This window comes from Chelonia mydas, chromosome 3 (assembly GCF_015237465.2).
Source record: "Chelonia mydas isolate rCheMyd1 chromosome 3, rCheMyd1.pri.v2, whole genome shotgun sequence".
Lineage (NCBI taxonomy): Eukaryota > Metazoa > Chordata > Testudines > Cheloniidae > Chelonia > Chelonia mydas.
The window spans coordinates 87,690,397-87,712,889 of NC_057851.1; the positions used below are offsets into that span (position 1 = coordinate 87,690,397).

General features: G+C 42.9%; 1 protein-coding gene across 1 annotated transcript in view; it reads left to right on the top strand.

Moving 5' to 3' along the window:
- SLC35F1 (solute carrier family 35 member F1) overlaps window positions 1–22,493 on the top strand; it is a 384,606-nt gene that overhangs the window by 158,466 nt on the left and 203,647 nt on the right. The gene's annotated exons all lie outside the window — the stretch shown is intronic.

The following is a 22,493-nucleotide window of genomic DNA, read 5'->3' on the forward strand; positions in this document are numbered from 1 at the left end:
TGGAGAAGTGGGCTGAAATCAGCATAATGAAATTCAATAAAGACAAGTACAAAGTACTATGCTTAGGAAGAAATAATCAAATGCACTACAAAATGGGGAATAACTGGCTAATCCGCCATGCTGCTGAAAAGGATCTGGGGGTTATAGTGGGTCACAAATTGAATATGAATCAACAATGTGATGCAGTTGTAAAGGAGGATAATATAATTCTGGAGTGTATTAATAGGAGTGTTAATTGTAAGACATGAGGTAATTGTCCTGCTCTGCTTGGCACAAGTGAGGTGTCAGCTGGAGTACTAGGCACCACACTTCAAGAAAGATGTGGACAAATTAGAGAGAGTCCAGAGGAGATCAATGAAAATGTAAAAAGGTTTAGAAAACCTGATCTATGAGGAAAGGTTAAAAAACTGGACATGTTTAGTCCTGAAAAAAGAAGACTGAGGAAAGATCTGAGAACAGTCTTCAAATAGGTTAAAGAAGATGGTGATGAATTGTTCCTCATATACAGTGAAGGTGGGATAAGAAATAATAGGCTTAATCTGCAGCAAGGGAGATTTAGGTTAGATAGCAGGAAACAGTTTCCAACTATAAGGATAGTAAAGCACTGGAATAAGCTTCCAAAAGAGGTTGTGGAATCCGTCACTGGAGGTTTTAAGAACAGGTTAGACAAACACCTGTAGGGTTTAGGTTTACTTTTTCTGGTCTCAGCATAGGGGGGCTGGACTAGATGACATCTAAAGGTCCCTTCCAGTCCTAGATTTCTATGTTGCTATATTCTTACTCTCATTTTATACTGCCTTTTAGTCTCATTGTACCTATAAAGTTTGAAAACACTCTCCCATTGCTTGCAATTTTTACAGGATCTCTAAGGGACATTACAACCGTCTGATGTTATAGCAGAAACGTGTGTGGCAGGTGGGAGAGGGGTGTTTGGGGAGTAGATTTTGAGTCATCATAAAAAATATAACAGAACTGCTAGATAATTATCACTTTCTGCAGTGATTTTATACTTCCAATGGCTCTGTTGTGAGGGAGAGACAGCATTATTGTTTAGACAAGAAGTATTAATAGGGATCTGAGGTCTGTGCTGTCATGGGTCACAGGTTCTGGTCTATGCCCCAGCCTGTAACCAGTTCCTTGGGAGGAACACTTTAGTGTGCCAGACTCTAAGGATCCACACAGTTCCACAGGGACAGGCCCGTGGTCTTCATGACTCCAAAACTGGGTTTTCGAGTGCCAGCAGAATCTTAGTCTCTCTGTGGCTACTAGGGTTTCCACCTCTTAGGTACAAAAAACAGGACATCTGGGATGATCCTGAGTCCACAAAACTGGATGACTGGCAGTGTGTACTGAGCACTCCTATAGATTTCCCAGGACAGCTACCTCAAAAAAGGGACAATTCTGGGAAAACCTGGACTGGTGACAACTGTGCTGGCTCCTTGCACCAAGTCCAAACAAGCCAGACTCCCATGGGAGGCTTCAGGTCACAATGTTCTGAGTAAATATCTGCAGTAACAGGAGGCAGCCTTTTAAAAAAGGTAACAGTTTATTAGTCACCAGGCATACAGCACCGGAAAGCTGTTAGGTTATCATAGAGAAGCAATGACTAAGAGGTAGTCTATTCTGGCTAAAGCCAGGGCTCCCTTGAGTCATGCTGCTGTAGGAACCATCTCTGCTTCCTTCCACTGGCTCTGGTCCTTTGTCTTAAGCTTGGTCTACACTACCGGTATATTACAGTATAACTACATCACTCAGGATTTTCCACATCCCTGAGCAATGTCGTTATACAGACCTAACTCCCCGTGTAGACAGTGTTATGTTGATAGGAGGGCTTCTCCCACCGACATAGCTACCACTTCTTGGGGAGGTGAAGTACCTATGCTGATGGGAGAAAATCGCCTGTTGGCCTAGGTAGTGTCTTCACTAAATGTTACGGTGCAGCTGCTCCACTGCAGCACTGTAAGTGTAGATAAACCCTTACACCTAGTTGAGAGCCCTGTGTCTCTGTGAGCTTGGCTCTTTCCAGAGCCACCTAACATCTTTCCCTTTATTTGTGTGGCTCGGGGCCTGTACTCTGCTTCCCTACAGATGGGTTGGGGGGGTGGGGTGGGGAATCTCCTCTTGGCTGTTCGTCAGTAGGTGTGAATGTGCTGGCCATTGGGAATTCCATTTTCTCTTCCAAACCCTCCAGTCACATGTATATGCTCTCTTCAGTTTGTTAATGACTTTGGTTTCCAGTCGAGCTGCTTTGTGCATCAAACACCTCGTCCCTTCCCTTCATGCTCAGTGTATAGCAATACAAATCACAGAGGGAAACTAAAGTGAGCATAGGAATCATAACCAACATTTCCACATTTGTCACACATGTGCCACGCTGTGAAGAAAAATAGTACACCGAGCCAATGATCTCTTGGACAAAGAAATAGCTCAAGGGACCTTCTGCTTTACAGCATGTCTGTAGTATCTTGAATTAGCTGCAAAGAACCTTTAATTTTCTTTTTATAACTTAATAAAAATGAACAATAGTTAATTTCTCTAGTGCCTGAGGGATTCTCTTCCATTCAGATATAAAAACGTTAATTTCTCAAAGAAGAAAATCTGAAGCAAGACAACATATCTGTTGAATCGGGTTGGCTACACATTTAGTTTAACCTCACTGTCTCTTTTCTTGCGCAGATATTTGATTGTACTTGTCAGGCATGACAAAGGACTTCCCCCTCTCCCCACCCCCAATGATCTTGCCCACTGGTGAATTAAGGGAGTAATCCAAAACCCACTGGATAAAAATCAGAGGAAAAATTCCAATTAGAATTTGACGGTAACTTGGTCTCTTGTTTCTTAGGTTAGCTTTAAGGAAATATGTTTGGTAGATACTCAAGCATCTCTTTCATGCAAGTTTCAGAATAACATTGACATTGGTCTTGTACAGCAAGGAAGAATTGTAGCACACTGAAGAAGGACAGAGGTTTGAAGGATTTAAAACAAAGTTAAGACCTTCAGAATATTGTCTGATCATCTGGAGTATGTGTCCCAAGTAGGGCCTTCTCTTCTAGGACAGGGATAAGAGTCACAAACTATTGAAGTGCACTGAGGACCCTTCCATGCAGGCCTGATTTAATGAGGAAGAATTTTAGGGCACGAAAAACCAACCAACCAACCCCCTAGATTAAATCAAGAAAAATACCCACAATGTCCAGGCAGAGAGTGGGGAGGGGGAGGGTGTGTAGAAATATTTCTTATCAATCTTTATTTTCAGGTTCTTTTCTTTTTTTTTTCTGTAAATTTCAGAAGAACAAATTTCTTTTGTTCAGAGAAACCTTTATATTTTATCATAAATTACAGAGTATTAGTGTTGTTGTATTGTGACATCTCCTAAGGGGCCTATCATGTAAACACTCATATGAGTGGGTAATTTTATTTTATTTTATTTATAATTTAATTGCATTAATAATTTCAGTAAAGTCATTTTTTATATTTTTACGCGATTGGGCCCCAATACGTGTTGGATTGGGCCATAACATTGTAATAAATTGATGTGATTAGTAACTCAAAGGTGCACAGATTGTAAATACAGTACCAACGAGAATTATATGTATAAAAGCAAAGTTTAAAAAATCACTCTAATCCATCAAATACACCTGCAAGTCATTAAATACAGTGTGCAAGGCTGGAAGAAGTCACATAATAACTGTATGAAAAGCTATTAGGTCAATGTAAGTATGGAATGGGTGAGAAATCATGTGTTATTGCTTGGATGGATCCATAGAAATGGTGCTGAAATAAGTAAAACCTCTGCAAAGTTGCTTGTAGGAATATTTTTTTCTATAGTCGTTTAAATCTTCTAACATCTCTTTGGAATTCTTCTCCAGCCGCATCAACTGACCTTAACACAGTAAATAAAATAAGAAAGTCAGATATACACCTGAGAGAGGGTGATACCAACATAAATGTTACTCATCCTAATAGCTGGAACAAGAGAAAGAACTGAATTTAGTGATGGGTGAACTTCAAAGGTACATAGTTTTGGTTCAGTTGCAAAGGTGCTTAGAGGAATTATTCTAGTTTCTGCAGTTTGTGGTGGAAGTAGGGAACAGAGCTGGAAACAACTTGAGAATAGACTTCCCTGTGAGGTTTCTTGTATTTCCTGCTTCCAGTAATGGCAGAGGAGTCTAAAAATGAAAAAAAAAATTGTGCTTAGTGTGGAGGGAGAGGTTAACTAAACTATTTTAATCCCTAAAACTGGTTCAGTTTGAATTTGTGGTGAAGGCTTGGTTCTACAATTATCTGAATCAAATGCTGCACAACAGCAGTTGTAGTTACAAAGCAATATTACCTGGCCATGAAGTGGGGCTTTTAGGCACAATATTTAGTGTCTGAGGATATCTTAATGAGCTAAACCCTGGAGTGGGGGGTGAGGGAATGGAGACAGAAGCACAGATAGCAGTATCTGTGACAAAGCCAATTATTGTACTTAATGAAAGGAAACTTTTTATTTTTGGAGGGTGTGTGTGGGAGAAGCTAAAGCAGTATGATTGATTTGCCTATCTTGTAGATTTTGCAGTCATTGGAGGAGATGGAGGTTGTGCATTCCTAAGAGAAAACAGATATTGTCTTAAAGCTACTTGTGCAGAACACAAAAATTGGCTGAAGTGCAGGATGAGGAGAGAACAAAGACTGCTAAAGCAGTCATTGCTCTCTAACAGAAAGCTAAAGGATCTAGCAAAAAAGGACATTTAAAGTGGTATATTCTATTTATGTATTGCAAGGCCTTTTAAGTAGGCTTGGAAGGGTTAGATTTTTATCAGTACATGTCGGTAAACAGCAATTTCACCAAATACATACACAACTAAAAATACTTCCGTCAATAATAATTGCGGTTTACAGATAGGCAAAGTTAAAAAAACGTGCTGCTTGAGAACCTATTAGAGTTTGTATTAAGGCTCTTTACTTTGTATATTTTGACATGTGATGTTGACAAATTATGTTTTAATGGTTATAAAGCTTTTAACTTTTTGAATTTCAACATCTGCTGCCATTAAATAATTGTCTGACCTCACCCCATAATTTCCCTCAAATTGTGAACATTTTAAATCTAAAATATTGAAAGAATGCTTAAAAATAAACATGAATATCATATGTTGAAATTATTTTAAAAAATTGAATTCTGCCAAGCCTACTTTTAACACAAGGACAAAAAGGTTGAGCGTGATGTGGTGGAGAAGGGAACTAGTGGAAGGATTCAAAGTGTGATCAGAGCAATGGGCAAGGAAGATGATCAGAGTAAATACATTTTTATGAATGTAAAGTGGTAGGTGTGGGTATTGAGGTGGCCAGGGAGGTGGCGGTTACAGTAATCAAGGTGGGAGAAGAAGGCAGCCGGGATGGGAGCTGTAGATATATGGACAGAGAGAAAAGGACGTATTTTAGAGGTGTTATGTAGAAAGAAGTGGCACAAATTGGGCACAGGCTGGGATGCGTAGAGTGATTGAGATGGAAGAGTCAGGGGTTGTAGAGGCCAAGCAGAATGGAGACTGAATTACATTTTCATGCCAAGGGGGAGGAGAGGAATTCCTCCAAGACAGGGCTGCTTCCCAGCATGGGTAGACAGACGTGCATTACCTCTTCTGGAGCAAAAATAGCAGTGTCGTTGGGGGTAGCATGGGTAGCATCTCGGGCTGGCCAGCTAGTATGTACCCAGGGGCTTTGAGTGGGATTGTACTCAGGTGGCTAGCCCCAGCTGCAGAGCGTGCTGCACCTAGCTGCACTGCTATGTTTAGCATGCTAGGTTGAGCAGAGCTAGTACATGTCCGTCTACTCACACTGAGAAACATGCTCCCAGCTGCACTCTGTAGACATCTCCTAAGGGAAAAAACAATAAAAAGGATCCTCAGTTTACAAAACTGTCATGGCCTTTCCTGGATTGTGCAAGAAATGAAATTTTGGATAGCAGAGACAATGTTGCACGGTCATAAAATGTTTCTTAGATCCAGCAGATCATAATAGGAACTATGGAAGAAATGCAAAACATGTTTGCCTGATGTATTTCTGAAGAATTGAAAGTATTATTTTCCTACTAAGATCCTTCTGGCTTTTTTGTTATTGCTGTGAGAATAGATTGCCGTGCCCTTTAGAAGGAGCAATCACCATAGCAAAGCCAGCCTTGGAATTCACTGCAGCACTCTGTAGTTTTGACTTTTTGTGTGATTGAAAGCACCAGGGTAGATATGTATTACTCTTATGATGCTGGCAGAGGCAGATTAAGGTTTCCTAGGGCCCTGGGCCAGAGTAAACGGGGGGCCCCTCCCAACCCCTTCCACCTGAGGTCCCGCCCCGTTCTGCCTGTTCTGCCTATGGCCCCACCCCTTTCTTCCCCTTCCCTGGGGCTTGCCCCGTTCTGCTCAGATTTCCCCACCCATTCCACTTCCCACTGCAGCCCCGCAACCCATTTGCTCCTTTCTGTCCCATCCCCACACTGCGGTCCCGAGACCAGAGAAGCGCTGTCCTCCTGCCATGGTCCCAGGCCACAGTGGGGAGTGAGAGCTCCCCCAGCACTGAGGCCGCAGCAGGTAGTAAGGGCTCCTCCAGTCTCAGGGCCACAGCAGGCGTCCGGGTGCTGGGGCTTCCCCCGCCACCCGCACACTTCTGTAGGGGACCAGGGTCGGGGTGCTGGGATGTCTCCCGCCCTGCCCAGCCGGCACTTCTGCCGGAGTGCAGGGTCAGATGCGGGGACTTCCCATGCACCTCGTGGCTTCTGCCAGGGATGCGGTCGGGATGCTGGGGCTTCCCCTGCCCCACCTGCCTGGCGCTTCTTCTGGGGAGCAGGGTCAGGGCTTGGGGGCTTCCCCACCCAGTGCTGCTACTGGCGTCAGGGCTCCCACTGCCCAGCAGCAGATTTCTTCTGGGACCCCCAGTTGGCCAGGGCCTATCGGCACAGGCCCTGTCAGCCCAGTGGCTAATCCGCCACTGGATGCCAGGTATGTAGATGATGCAGCCTGGCTCTGTTTAGAAAGTTGATGGTTTGCAGTTAGTTGGAATCATAGAGTTCAGAAGGATTCTCTTTGAACAGAAATGATCTAAAGTCTTCCTGAATCCTTTCCCTTCAGAATGTGAGGAGAGGTTTCATTACACTGACTGAAACACGAACTGTCAGGAAATAGAACTGGCACATTATCAAATAGATATTTATTTTCTACATATAACTGTCTTTAGTAAGGGTAGTAATCTGGAGTCTCCTGCAAATCTGAGAAAGAGCAGCTGCATATTAGTTTTTACAATACTGTAATAATGGTGAAATAAGTGCTAAATCCCCACTACAAGTGAAAATGTAATGTTCCCGCCATGAAAAATTCTTTCATTAATTTTATATTGGTATCTTTTCAACTTTATTAAACAGTTACACTGAGATTGTAGTCACATAAACCACATTTCTCCTGCAGGAGCTATGCAAGTTACATGATTGCAATCCAATGTGCATTAGGAAGAGTAATGAAAATATTAAGATGACTAATAGCATAATTAGGTGTGCAAACAAGACAAACCACGAAACACAAAATAATATAGTGTTCATATGTATGTATAAAGCATTTGTATGTTTGTTTATGGTTTGGCTGTAAGAAGAAGGTTTTTAAGGCCTGGCTTGATAAAGCCCTGGCTGGGATGATTTAGTGGGTGTTGGTCCTGCTTTGAGCAGGGGATTGGACTAGATGACCTCCTGAAGTCTCTTCCAACCCTAATATTCTATGATTCTAAGAAGCTCCCAACATCTTATTCGGGTTTTAATTTTTTAACCTAATGGTGTGATGCTGTTCCCCCAGGATATTGCTGAATATAACATTATTTTGCACCCAGGAGCCTGTGTGAATACTCATACATTACAGATGTGATCAGTAAAAACCCATAGGTTATGTACCTCACTATTAAGTCATAACAGTTTGATTTAAATTGCTACACAGTACCTTGAACACCACAGAGCACTCTGGGTATTTAATATGCAATTGACCACACAAAGAATCCCACCTTGCTTTAAAATTCCTTTACCTCGTATGGTCATAAGTCATGTTTTGTTCTGGAATAGGCCCAGTCAAGTGATTCAGCTATGGAGAGTGTAATAGTCACTTATAAAATTATAGAGTTTTATTGTAATACCACAAATACTAACTCCAGCACACACAGGGAAGACCTAACTTTCTACTAAACCCTCCAGATCAGACACAACAACAACATCATAACGTACAAGAGCCAAATTAACACTAACATAAAGATACAGCACCATCTATTGGTGGAGGTGTTATCTGCACTGCATTACAGCTTCTCCCTCTGATTAAATAAGAGCTTATAACAATAACTCCTAGGGATCCAGATAGTGTTTCATGCATGCTGGTTTCTCTGTGGGTTCTGCGTGCCCGAGTCATAAGACATCACTTGTAGTTGGATCTAGATCATCATTGAGTGCAGGATTCATGTCCTCTTGGTTAGACATGTTCATTATGGACAGACTATCTCTGAAGACTGAAGTGTGTTGAGGTCCTGAGGACAGACTGGTGATTCCTCCTCCACAGTCAGTCTCCCATTACAAGTCACCTGCCAGGGTACCTCTAAATCCTCCTCTGCATTTCTCTGGGATGTTTGTTGAGCATCCTCAGTGTTTGCCATCCGCTTTCTTTCAGTGAATCCATGCAGTTCTCAGTGCACTACAAAAAATCAAGCACTTGCTTTGTGTATCAGCAAGGATAGGTTGTTTAGTTATTTTTTTAATTACAGTGTAAGGTCCCATCAAAAAATGAGTAAGTTCGGGATTTTTTCTAGGCTGAATTTTCCAGTTGTATACCAAGCCTTCTCTCCTTCCTGTATGGGCCATCATTTTTCATTTTCCTGGTATCTTGTACCTAACCTGCTCATTTCCGGCTCATATGTTCGTCCACCTTCTGGAATGCAGTTCTTAAGTCCTGTGGTTGCTCAAGGATGTCCAGTGATCACCAGTCAAAGCAACAGCTAGTGCATTTTTGAGAAGCTCCACTTTGTAGTCTTGTCGTTGTGATATAGGTCATGTATTTGTGATGCAATGGTTCCTCAGGAGAGGAAGGTGTATAACTGATTGGAAGATGAAATTTGAATAGCATCTCTTAGCCCTCTGTCATTTATAATGTTGAGTGGTCTGCAGTCCATAGCTATCCACTATGCAATAGCATTAGTTAAGCTGTTGTACTTTGATCCATGGACTTATAGTGATCCTGAAACTCTGTAATTGTACTATGTCAGGACTTGTGGGATTCATGTGCTGTTGGTGGGTTATCTGGAGCTCAAGAACTGGAGGCAAAAGCATGTTTAGTGTGTAGTTGTACTGCAGACTTGAAGTACTTTGATGGTCTTGGAACTTAGCCTTGCAATAGATACATATAACTGTCTTTTTATCCAGTGCAATCAACACTGATTAATCGCGACTAATGTTTTTTAATCACTTGACAGCCCTAGTTATCAAGCTCAGTCTTGAAATAAGTTAGTTTGAATTTGCTCCCACCACTCCCCTTGGAAGGCTGTTCCAGAACTTCACTTCTCTGATGGTTAGAAACTGTCATTTAACTTTAAGACTCATAGCTTACCACTGGGCAAAGGCCCCCTCTCTATTATCAGTAGGGCCCTACCAAATTCATGGCCATTAAAATTGTGTCATGGACCATGAAATCTAGTCTCCCCCTGTGAAATATGGTCTTCTGTGTGCTTTTATTCTATACTATACAGATTTCGTGGGGGAGACCAGCGTTTCTCAAATTGGGGGTCCTGACCCAAAAGGGAGTTGCAGGGGGTGTCGCAAGGTTATTGTGGGGGGGGGTCACGGTATTGCTACCCTTACTTCTGCACTGCCTTCAGAGCTGGGTGGCTGGAGAGCAGCAGTTGTTGGCCAGGCGCCCAGCTCTGAAGGTAACGCCCTGCCAGCAGCAGTGCAGAAGTTAGGGTGGCAATACAATACCATACCACCCTTACTTCTGCACTGCGGCTGGCGGAGGCTCTGCCTGAGGAGTTGGGCTCCTGGCCAGCAGCTGCCACTCTCTGGCCGCCCAGCTCTGAGGGCAGGGCCACTGCCAGCAGCAGCGCAGAAGTAAGGGTAGCAGCACGCAACCCCCCCTACAATAACCTTGAGATCTCATCCCAGAACTCCTTTTTGGATCAGGACCCCTACAATTACAACATAGTGAAATTTCAGATTTAAATATTTGAAATCATGAAATTTACAATTTTTAAAATCTTATGACCTGAAATTGACCAAAATGGACCATGAATATGGTAGCACCCTAATTATCAGTTCCAGATTCAGCAGAGTAGGTTCTGCTTCATAAAGACATCTCCCAGCCAGGGTGGTGCAGGGAAATCCCCATCAGTCAGTCACTGTAATGCACACAAATAACTAAGGTCCCTTCTGCCTCATGGCTTCCATTTCTTTTGGTGTTACAAAAAGAGCAGCCCCCACCTCATAGCAGTTGTATAAGTGTTTATGTAACAGTCTGTAAGAACCATGATCTGCACTGGGATGTTACTGGTAAAATGCTTTGTCATCCAAGAACACTGCAAAGACCTGTGCTGCTTTCTCATCAGTCCACTCCTCACAGAGAGCAACAGCTTGAAGTCTGGCAAGTACTCACAGATTCCAGTGTCATCTACATAACCAGTAAATTTTGTCTCAGGCAAAAGTGCTTTTACCATCTGGCAGCCACTGCCACCAGTTGTAATATTTGCTGATAGAATCACAAGGATTTATTGGAACACTTCAAGTACCAATTCTAGCACACACAGGCGAACTGAACTTCCCGCTAACCCTCCAGGTCAACTCAGAAATATCATAACATACAAGATCGCAACTTCACACTAAGATAAAGATACAGCACCATCTGTTGGTGGAGCTGTTGTCTGCACTGATTGTTATAATAGCTCAGAAAAAAACTGAAAGGCCTTGTGCATACATTGAAGCCCCAGTTAAGTATGGTGTGATACCTTTCATTTCAATGGGGCCACTCACATATTTTAAGGTAGGCACATGTTTAACTACTTTGCTGAATTGGGGCCTGAATACTTATATGCAAATCTTTGCAAGAGTTACTTATGGAAAACACATATTCACATTACAGTTGACAGAAGTGAAACTCATAATAACTTTGTTCTCAGTCAATAAATTTATTACTTCAAACCATTTATCATGAAGTTTGACTACATTTTAATTTTCTAGCTTATTAATTTCTCTTGGCAGCATACTTAAAGTTATGGTTGGTAGTCAGTTTCAACTCGGCCAATGCAAAGTGGTGGGCAGTGAAAAACAGGTTTCCTTGTTTGAATGAAGCTCTGCAGAAGACTCAGGCAAAAACAAATATTCAAAAATGCTTAGTTAGGTTTCACTGATATCTTAAAAGTTAAGTCTGTCTTTGTATACATAAAATGGTTATGTATCAAAACCCCTCTAAGGCCAGCAACCGAACGTGATATTCTTTAGGTATGTTCATTTAACCACAAAAAGAGAGAACTACATTATATTCAATAGGAGAAGGTCAGAAATCATGCTACAGTCTGCCCTCAGAAACCATGCTACAATCAGCCTTCAGAAAGATAAGGCAAGACTATGTAAATGGATTGATCAATGAATGAAATTACAACAAAGAGCAAGGAATTATCAGAGTTGTTGGTTGCATTTTGAAAACCATATTTGAACCTTTGTTATTGACTGCAAATTTGAAAATGAGCATCTATACAGAAGCAACAACAAAGTAGCTCAAAAGAAAGAAAGAAAGAATTGTACACTGGTGGCTGCAGTGAATTATGGTAGTCCTGTCACATGGTCACCACAGATGTGTCACATAAGAGGACCACACTTACTTTTTTGCATTTCTGTCATAGCCATTCTGGTGCTCATGCTCTGTAAGCAAATGCAGAGATGTGGACATGATTCTGAAGGCAATATGATTTTTCTATTTGCATTGCAAGCTTGTATTATGTATGTCTTTCTCCCTCTAGCCTCCATGCTCTCACTGTGTTACAAACTGTGAGCAATCCAAAGTATAGTAAATTGGCTGCCTGCTGGAGGGTGCTGTTGAAGTCCATGCTGGTATTTTATGTGATTATTGACTTTTAATGGCTTTTCTGGTCCTTAATTGAGCTATTAGAGGGTGAGCCAGGTTTGAAATGGGATGAAAATGCTTGCAACATATGCTGGTGCTTGCCAGAGTTGATTGAAATGGTGATTGAGAAGATGGTGATTGAGAAGATGGTCCGCTCTGATTTGCTTGGACTCCTGGTGGCTGCATATCTGAAATGCACTGTAGCCTGGAATAAATGAAAGAGTTATGTGCAGCAGCTGAGCCACTCCACCCTTGCATACCAAGGGCACTTAGGGGGAAGATACGTTGACAGAAAATGGCACAATGCAGGAAAACATGATGGTAGCCTAATGTAAAAGTTAGTCACTTTAACAGGGCATATGGTATGATTCCTATCCATATGCTGCCACCACAAACTCTGAGCTCTTTTAATCCTTGCACATAGGAAGCATGAGGGCTGAGATTGTTCTCTGAAATGGGGTGCTACAAAATAGGACTTCTCATACCTTCTTCTCCTTTGTTCATCTGTCCAGACACAGCCATAGGTTGGCCCTAAAATGTTAGATTTGCAAATACTGGCACTGTGCTACCCCTATGCTGTAAACCACATAGCTCTGTCCTTTAGCCACACAGAGAATGGTGCTAGTTTGCTGTTGAAATGGGAATGATGCTTGGATGTCCAAAAGACTGGGCGGTGTGGCCAATAAGGAGTTCCTTTACACACACACACACAGACACACACACACAGAGTCTGTTAGGTCTGTAAGTGATGAGATGTCAGTAGAGTTCACCACTCTGCAGGAGCAGCTCAGGATCCACTCACCATTTGTTTATCGTATTGTTCAGCAGTAACTGTACAAATCATTTTTATGTGCAACTTTTGTGTTGTGATTTGCGAATATTAAAAGGCACTCATTCAGCAGAGCACTTAAGCATGTGCTTAACTTTAGGCATGTTCTTAAATTGAGTGGGACTTGAGTATATGCTTAAAGTTAAACATGCGGTAAAGTGCGTTCCTGAAAAAAGATGAATTCAGCGAGTGCTTAAATGCTTTGAATTGGTGCCTACAGCAGTTATAAATTCAAGAATTCTGTGTTGGTATTGCTATTTCTTGGTAGCACTCTGTCATTTTTTTTTTAAATCAAAACCAATGTGCATGGAAGGGGCAAAGGGACACTTCTGACAGGAGCTAGCTGGATATCATCTGGAACAGATTGTACAGCAAATGTGGGGTTAGCCCTGATTCTATAAAGAAGGCATTTTATGAAAAAGTTATGTCTACTGAAAATAGACTGTCATGTTTTAGTGATAGATTTGCCAGAGACAAACAGCACCGTGTCTTTTACATTTCTCACCAAAGTCTACCAGGATTTTTTGGAATCAACAACAGCTTTGTTAGTTGCACATTTTTGGAGCCTCCTAAAGCACACTGCTGCTTTCCTCCTCTGCTCTGTTCATGTCAGTTTAGTTCCTTATTTTAGCAGAATTATTCTAGCAGACAGCTTTTCAATTTGACTAGAAATATAAAAATAAACATTCAGAAACTACAAATGGAAAAGCCATCACTCAGCACCTGTGTATGTAAGTGGGACATGTTGGGCAATATACAGTTCTGCATGGTCTGGTAGGAGTACTTATTGTAACCTCTTGTTTTGACTGGAGTATGATGGATTGAACCCCCTCTCTGGGATTCCACCTGTTGTGCTGGGGTCATACTGGTTCCGCCCTGGGTTTCCTCACGATGTCCTAGCTGTGCCAGGCCCTCAGGCTTTCTCCAGCACACACACAGGGACACGCTCAGCTGCAAATGGGCACAGAGACACTGAGATCATCTCTGTCTGGAAGGAATCAGCTCAGGGATTCACACAGTACTCCCTTTGGGAAGTAAACGCAAAATAATAATGTCTTGCGCTGTATAGAAAGATCTGCACAATGCAAGCTCATAAAAATTTGCCCTCTCCCTCAATGTGGAGAGAGATATGCACAGCTTCTTGCCCGCCACCCCCCTCGATATGAATTGCACAAAGTGGGTTACGTTATAAACAAGAAATAAGTTTATTAACTACAAAAGGTAAATATTAAGTGATTATAAGGGATAGCAAACAGAACAAAGCGGATTACTGAGCTAATAAAACAAAACACGCAAACTAAGCTTAATACACTAAAAAAAGATTACACATAGTAATTTCTCACCCTAAATGTTGTTTAGGCAGGTCGTAGAGTTTCTGCAGCTCAGAGTTCCAGTTATGTCTCTTTATAGGTTAGATCCCTGTTCTCAGCCCGGACTCATCCCTTGCCTTCCCCTAGCTTAGTTCCTTGGTTTCTTCAGAAGCTTTCAGCAGTCTTCCTTCTCGGGTGGGGAAGCAAATGGAGACCCCTGAATACCTTCCTTCCCAGCCTTAAATAGAATTTACATAAGGTGGGAAGCCTTTGTTTCCAGTGGAAAAGTACCAGCAGTGTCCAAGCTGGTATTTTGTACTAGGTGACTTTATCACCTGACTTTGCAGTGTCAAAGCAACCATGAAACAAGGTTTATTTGCAATGTCCACAGGAAGGTACTCCAGGGAAGAAGGGAGATCCACATCTTTGAAGATTCATTGTCTTTTCCTAATGGCCCATTAAGGCTGATTGTTTACTGTCTGGTGGGCATTTCCCAAGTACACGCAAGCACAGTTGTAATTGTAACATAGACAATATTCCTAACCTCAGATACAGAAATGATACATGTATACAAATTGGATAATCACATTCAGCAAATTATAACCTTTCCAGTGATATCTCACATGACCCATCTTGCATGAAACATATCTTAGTATGCCATATTCATATCACAACAATATTTCTATGAAAAACATGGGGTTAACATCACAGAGTGAATTTCACTCATTTGCGTTGTAGTTGCTTTCACTATACTGTATAGTCAGTAACCCATTTTGTTTGTGTTGGTATTTCACACATCAGCAGGGAAGAGGTTTTTATTTTTTAAATGGAAATGTGATTGTAACCAAACACTAGCAAGAGGGGCCTGAAATCACATTGAACTCATTGTTTGTACTTGATTAGATTTCTAATTGATCATGTCCCTTTAAGAGAGGGTATCAAGGTAGCAAAACTTACTTTCAAAATATTTTGTTTCACTCCCTTCCACCCTTTTAGAAGGTAACTGGTGCATGACAGCTTTCTCATGTGATAATGGGAAAGAACTCAGAAAAGGTCACAATAAGGAAAACAGTATAGTTCCTAAAGTTACTGGTTCTCTCCTTCTGCTTTACAGTAGAGTGTCTGCCTTGAAACTTCCCTAGCCCTCCTTTTACCCAGCGTTCTACTATTGATTTAAAGAAACGGCACACACACATTCTCCACTGCAAGTTCTCTTGCAAAGTTGTGTCTGGAGACAAGAGCCATTGATGGCCTGAATATCAAACATAACATGCATGTGTAGACTATCTTGGGCTGGCTTTAATAGTGACATTTTTGTATGTAGATTTACTTGTATGGGAGAGTTTGTTCAAATCACAAATATCGTTTAGAGAATTTTTAAGCAAGCAGCAGCAGTAGCTGATAACACCACAACAGTAATTCTTTACACCAATTAAACAAAACACACTAATCCATAAAACAAACAAGTAACATTCAGCTGAAAGCTTTAATAACAATCCAAAACAATTACCAGTTACACAGTAATTATTCCAGAGTGCATATTGAAACCCAGCTAATCCAAGCTGGTTCCTGATGTCTAGGTATTGCTAATTCTTATCTCAGGCAAGACCCAAGTCAGCCAAAATTAAACTTCTCCTTTTCCAGTTGCAGTAACTTCTTCAAAATTAGTTCTAAAAACTTTGCTGTCATATAAAACCTCATTCTCTATGTCACATTCTACCTTTGTTCCATGCATGGAAACTCTCATTACAATTAATGGAAACTGTGTACAAGCTTCTAGGGGAAAAATCTGACACCAAGAAAAGTGCACTAGGGAAGGAGATCAATGTTATCCAATGGCAGAGGAGGCATTTTGCTAGGTGTACAGCAATGACAGGCCAAAAATAAATAGAGACTCCCAGTAACCAGGGTAAACTTCGTTTTAAAATTCGCTCAAGAAACATCTAGGCTTTTAAATTGGCAAGTGGCAATGAAAAACAGGACTTGAAATTACCAATTTGTTAGAATTCTCTTGAACTCCGATCTCACCGTGTGAGAAGGAGCTCAGATGCAGACATCTATCACTGCTGAAGCCTTCATAACTGAGGCCATGTCTACACTAGGAGTACTTTACCAGTTTAGGAACTAGTACTCTGTACTGGCAAAGTACTCCCAGTGTGGACTCAGCTTACACTAGCAAAACTGTGCTTTACTGGCATAGCTTATTCCTCCTCCTCCTCCTCTTCCTCTTCCTCCTTCTTCCCCATCCCTTGGAGGGAAACAAGCTATACTGGTAAAGTGCAGTTTTGCAGGTATATGTGTATCCACATGAGGGGCTTCTGCCAGCACAGAAATCACACTTCTGACTGACATCGGTATGCTGGCAGAAATCTATAGTGTAGGTATGGCCTTAGGTGCAGTTCTGGTAGACTTTCTGATTAATTGATTTAGACCTCAAAGAAGACCTGACTCTGCAGTTGTTTTCCCCTCAGAAGAGGCATATGCTTCAACTCCATGGGTGCTCCAGGGCTGCACCCACAGAAAAAAATTAGTGGGTGCTTAGCACCCCCCCAGCCCTCCTGCCCACTGGCAGCCCTGCTGATCAACTCCTCCCACTCCCTCCTAGCGCCTCCTGCCCTCCACAATCAGCTGTTCCATGGCATGCAGGAGGCGCTGAGGGGAGGAGCAGGGACAGGGCACACTTGGGGGAGGGGGTGGAACTGGGTGGAAAGAGGTGGGGCAGGGGTAGGGTGGGAAGAGGCGGGTTTGGTATGGTAGCGTGGGGGAAGAGGTGGAGTGGGGGTGGAGCTTGGGGTTGAGCGGGGTTGAGCACCCCTGGGGAAAATTGGAAGCTGGTGCCTGTGAGAAGAGGTCTAGCTAGCGATAAAATCTGTTGCTGTTTAAGTATTTTATTTTATTTGTTCAACTGCTGGGAGTCAGTAAAATCTGCTGCAATGACAGAATGTGGAAATGAGTTCACACAGTGGAGTGAATACAAAACAGTGCAGGTCTGAAATGGTCATGTTCACAGTGGGTATAGGGAAGATGTTTTTCACTGGTTATGGCCATAGTCCCTGGTTCTGAGGCACATTCATCGCTGTTGGCAGAGAGGACATTCGGGAGAGGCATGAATTCTATTGGAAGAGCAGAAAAATTATAATTTTTCTGGGCAATGTTGTTGCATTGGGTTAAAACTGCAAGTCATACCTCAAACATTTGATGTAACTCAACCATTTTGAACAATGTGTAGCTTGCAGCTCCATTTCAGATGGACAAAGAGTTTCAACCTTGCTGACAGTCAGGATAAGAAGTCATATGGACTACTGTGTGACCCATTGTCTCCAACTGTGCACAAAACTGCCACCTGGGAATTCCCTTTGCGTAATGGGAATCCCCGTGTGGCACAGAGCCAGCACAGGAGCTCTCAGTCACCCCCTTCCTATTGTCTAGCACAGCTGGGGAAGAAGAAGGGTAGCTTGAGTGACTCTGTATTCCAAGTATTCCTGCCTGCCAGAACAGCCCCTTGGCATGTGAGTAGCAAAGTGTAAGACAGGACTGCTTTAATTTATGGTGGGCCAGTTCATGCTACCCCCAGAATCCTAAGGCCTCTGAGGTGTGAAAAAGCTTGCCCTTCCTCATGCTGAACTGCACTGAGTACTACTCTGATGCAGCTCAAAATCTGACCCCCACTTCCTGACTCCAATCCTCTGCAATGCTATTCTCCATCCTTCTTTCCTACATGTAAGCAGTGCAAATAGTATTTGAAGTGGTAAAGGAGAGAGAGCTGCCTAACTACAGGGCCTTAGATTGGCATTCTCAGACATGGGGTCAGCTAAAAATGGTGGGAATGATAAGAGGAAATTTGAGGAATCCATCTAAGGTGCAAATTAAAGTCTCTTGCTCCATTTGTGATTTCAGTGCTTAGTCAAATTCAAATACATTGTGAATTGCAATGCATTGAAAGAGGTAAGGCTCACATGATGAAATAATCCTGATGGGTATCATGGTGTGCTTACCCATGTAGGGAGTTCACATAATCATTTTTAATAGGGAAGCTGCTGAGCAAATAGGAATGCTATGAACCGATATTTGCATATTACCCTAAGAGCATGTTGCATCATATTATTATCAAATTCTGATTGTTTCTGTTGTTTGAAGGTTTGCTCAAATATTAAAATATTTACTCAGCATGTCCAAGATGAGCACAGAAATTGTAGGGAAACAACTTACCTTGGCAACGTGTTTAAATTCACAGAGGACCTGACATTGCTCTTACTGAAGTCAGTGGCAGTTCTCCCATTAACTTCAGTCTGAGCAGGATTTGACCCAGAATGTTTCAGTCTGAATGATTTCTCTTCATTATCTATGGGCCAAACATGTCCTCTGGAAATACTGACAGAAAAGGCATAAATGGGCCAGTAAATTCCAGGCAGTTGACCCTGTGGAGTTGTTTTACAGATCTTGTTCTTAAGCTAAAGGAAGCAGAGCCGGCTGTAGGCACCAGCAAAACGAGCAGGTGCTTGGGGCGGCATTCCGGCGCCAGCCATGCTGCCCCTAGAAATGTGCCCCTGCCACCCCAGCTCACCTCCGCTCCGCTTCCGCCTGCTCCCCTGAGCGCGCCACCGCCGCTCGGCTTCTCCCCCCTCGCTGCAGCAAGCCTGGGAGGGAGGGAGAAGCCGAGCAGCGGTGCACTTGGAGAAGGCGGTGGCGGTGGAGCGGAGGCGAGCTGGGGCAGGGAGCGGTTCCTCTACCCCCCTCCTCTTACTTCCTGCGCTCCCACCCCCGCTCACCTCCACTCCACCTACTCCCCTGAACGCGCTGCCTCTCCCTCGCCTGAGAGGGAGGCGGGAGAAGTGGAGTGGCGGCATGTTCAGGGGAGCAGGCGGAGTGAAGGTGAGCTAGGGCGGAGGGTTGCGGGGGGGGGGGGGGGGGGGGAGCCGCAGGAAGGAATGTGGGGGGGGAAATGCGGCACGCCCGGGGGAGGAGGCGGGGCTGGGGATTTGGGGAACGGGTTGGGAAGGGGTGGAGTTGGGGCGGAGCCGGGGGCGGAGGGGCATGAAAAAAAGCGGGGGCAGCCAAACATTTTTTTGCTTGGGGCGTCAAAAATCCTTGAGCTGGCCCTGAAAGGAAGCAACGTTCCTCCTAAATAGACAGTATACATGATACTCTCATCCATGCTCCTCTCCATTTCCTCTCGGCTAGCACACATATACACAGTGGGGAGGGAACACAGTTAGCTTCAAACGAAGTAGCGGGTAAAGCTCCAAATCCTGTGGATTTTGGCATTGGAGGCCTGTGAGCCCTAGTCTGCAAAAGGCTGGCTTCTGCGCACTGTTCCTCCAGCCTCTCTTCCCTCAGTCAGTGACTTCAAGCCTGCAGAAACCCTCTTCCTCTGAAATGAGTACAGGAGAGGACTCTAGGTTGAATGTTCCTTCAAATAAATATTAGCTTAGGCACAGATACCGGAGTAGGTATCTGCCGTCTCTGGGTGCAAGACGACCATGTCCCCTCTCTACAAATCAGATCCCTCTGGAGCCCTCATAGTGGGGCATCTGCTGGGTTGTAAAAGAGGACACAATGCTGTGCAGGAAGTACGGTACTTCCCCCTTCCACACAGCCTGTGTGAGATCTACTTGAATAGCATCTCTTGCTGCTGAAGCAAAAGGGATGGTTGACACTGGTATGTTGTTTCTTTTGTTTTTATATGGAATATGGTTGATGGGATTTTTATGGTAACTGATTGATCCCTTTGAGGTCTTTACAAGCCCTTCAGCTATTATCAGATTGCTGCTTACAATAACGGCTCCTAAAAGTCTTTACATGTGAAACATAGGAAAATATTTTTGATGATACTTGATGCACAAATGAAGAAGCATCTGGATGCCAGTGTCCCTTTAAGGGCTGAAAATCTACAGAAGAGGTCAAAGAGGACAGCTCTGGGGGCAGCAGAATTGTATGTGTGATTTGAAAGGACTGAATAGCAATGAGGGTTTGTGCAAGCTGTGTTTGTTTGTTTGTTTAATACTAGTTTTTATAAAACTCCAGTTTTAAAACTCTCCCTGGTCTGGGAGTGTAATGCCTGGCAAGCTGGGGCAGGAGAGACTGAACTGTCATGATCTTACCTCTCTGAGAGATGAACCTACCCGGAAGCTGCTGTAGATTGTTCCAGAAAAAGCTGCCTGGGAAGATGTAATTGTTTGCAAGCACTATGGCTCGGAGAGAATTAGAGGGACCTTCACAAGGAGATCTATAAAAATTCTTCTCAGCTAAAGGATGAGCATTTAAGAGCAGTTTGTGTCTCTCTGAGAATTTCTGGGACAAGTTGCAGTGAAAGAGCAACAAATATCTGTTTTGTTTTATTCCAATAAATAGGAAGCCACCCACATAAATGAGAAGGAAGATTTGGAAGATCGGGGCTGTCTACATTGCTGGCATTAAAAGATAAGATTTTACACCTCACTGCTACATCAGAGAGGAGCAGACTGAAATAACTGAAGTAGAGCCCATTCAGAAACAGTATGCTGAAAAATTAAAATGACTTGGAATACAATTTCAGAAAAGCATGAAAGAAATTAAAAGCTAACCCACGGTAGAAAATCTGTCACCCCTGCCCCAGAAAGCAGAACCAAATTTAAAGAAAGGCTTTAAAATAACAGAACAAATTGGGAGTCCCACCAAAAGGACAAGTTAAGACTCATCCTCCAAAGGAAACCTGTGCAACACCTTCAAAAGACGAACCCATGATCTTAATTCATAAATTTGCTATACACTAAAAATCATGGTCTTAATAAAGACGGCATTTATGGCATATTACAATAATTGTAACCCAGTCACCCCACCTTCTTTTGTCCTATGACTGCAGGAGCGTTAATGGACCGCCTCACCTTCAATGGTCCCTTAAAATATGTAACAAATTATGCTAAACAATTTGTTCCACCTTGTATTTAGTTGTGACATTGCTGAGTATCTTTCCTCAACCGGAAGAATAGTTTTGTGTAGCTCAAAAGCTTGTCTCTTTCACTCACAGAAGTTGGTCCAATAAAAAATATTACCTCACCCACCTTGTCTCTTTAAATTAAGCCTGAACAGTTTGGATTATCACATTGAAAGTGGGATTTGAAAGAGGTATACTGAGGAAGAGATAATGGAAGTTTTGATTAGGGAAGTTTGCCTCAGGAGCTTCTTGGGGTGGGGGGGGGGTGGTACTAATCTCAGCCTGCTAAAACTGAGGTCATCTTAAGGAAAAAGTTGCAACTGAACTTTACCTGCAGCTCTCAAGAGCAGCACAAGAGCCAGAAGAGACATCTGAGGATTTTCTAGTCTAAGCACTTGATTTGAGACAAAAGTACTGTTTGCCTCACAAGAAGTTGATTCTGAACTGAGATATGACCTTGTCCTTGTACAAAACACATTCTTCCATTCAGTCCTGACAGGATTGCAGAATGAAAATATTTGGTCTGTGATACGACCTTATGAAAAAGATAACCGGGGTTGCAGATGAGACCTTGTTTGAGAAGCTGCACGCTGCTGTAAGCGATGAGGTAGAGACACATCAGAAGCTGGGGAGGAAGTACATGCTAAGGCAGTAGCGTGTAATTCTGTGCAGTCACCTTACAAAGAGCACAGGTCAAAGAGTAAAGTAGGACCTCCTCTGGAGGGAAAAGAAGTCTCCAAAGGTGACTCATTGATGAATGAGACAAGGGAACTACTGGGCACTATTGATGAATTCAAAGATGTGAATGCTGAAATTAATATATTAAAGAAGCTGTCTAGGAGTGTGTCAAAAGTGCCTATAATGGTAGGAGCAGACATGCAGACAGGCAACCCGAGGGAAGAGGACATGGTAGCTGCAAGCAATCTAGGAGAGGCCAGTAAAGAACACTACCAGTCAGGATCCTGTGCCAGCAAATCACAAGAGAGCCGGGACAAAGCTTACACTGCATCTGGTTCACCAGGAGCAGTCTACTTTCGCCATCTAACATCCAAGCAGCAAACCAGAGTAGCTAATTGAGTTGGAAAGAGACCTGTGGTGTGGTGTTTTCTCAATAAAGTACAAACTCAAATGCTATGGGACCCTGGGGCACAAATGTGCATGGTCTCAATTCAGTGGGTGCAAGATAATCTCTCAGGGACACACCATAGGGATCTTGAAGAATTACTGGAGCTAGAGGATAGGCTTGATTTTAAAGCTTCCAATGGAACAAACGTCCCTTATAAAGGATAGATTGCAATCCAGTTCTAATTAAGCAAAGATAATGACAATTTGACTGTTGC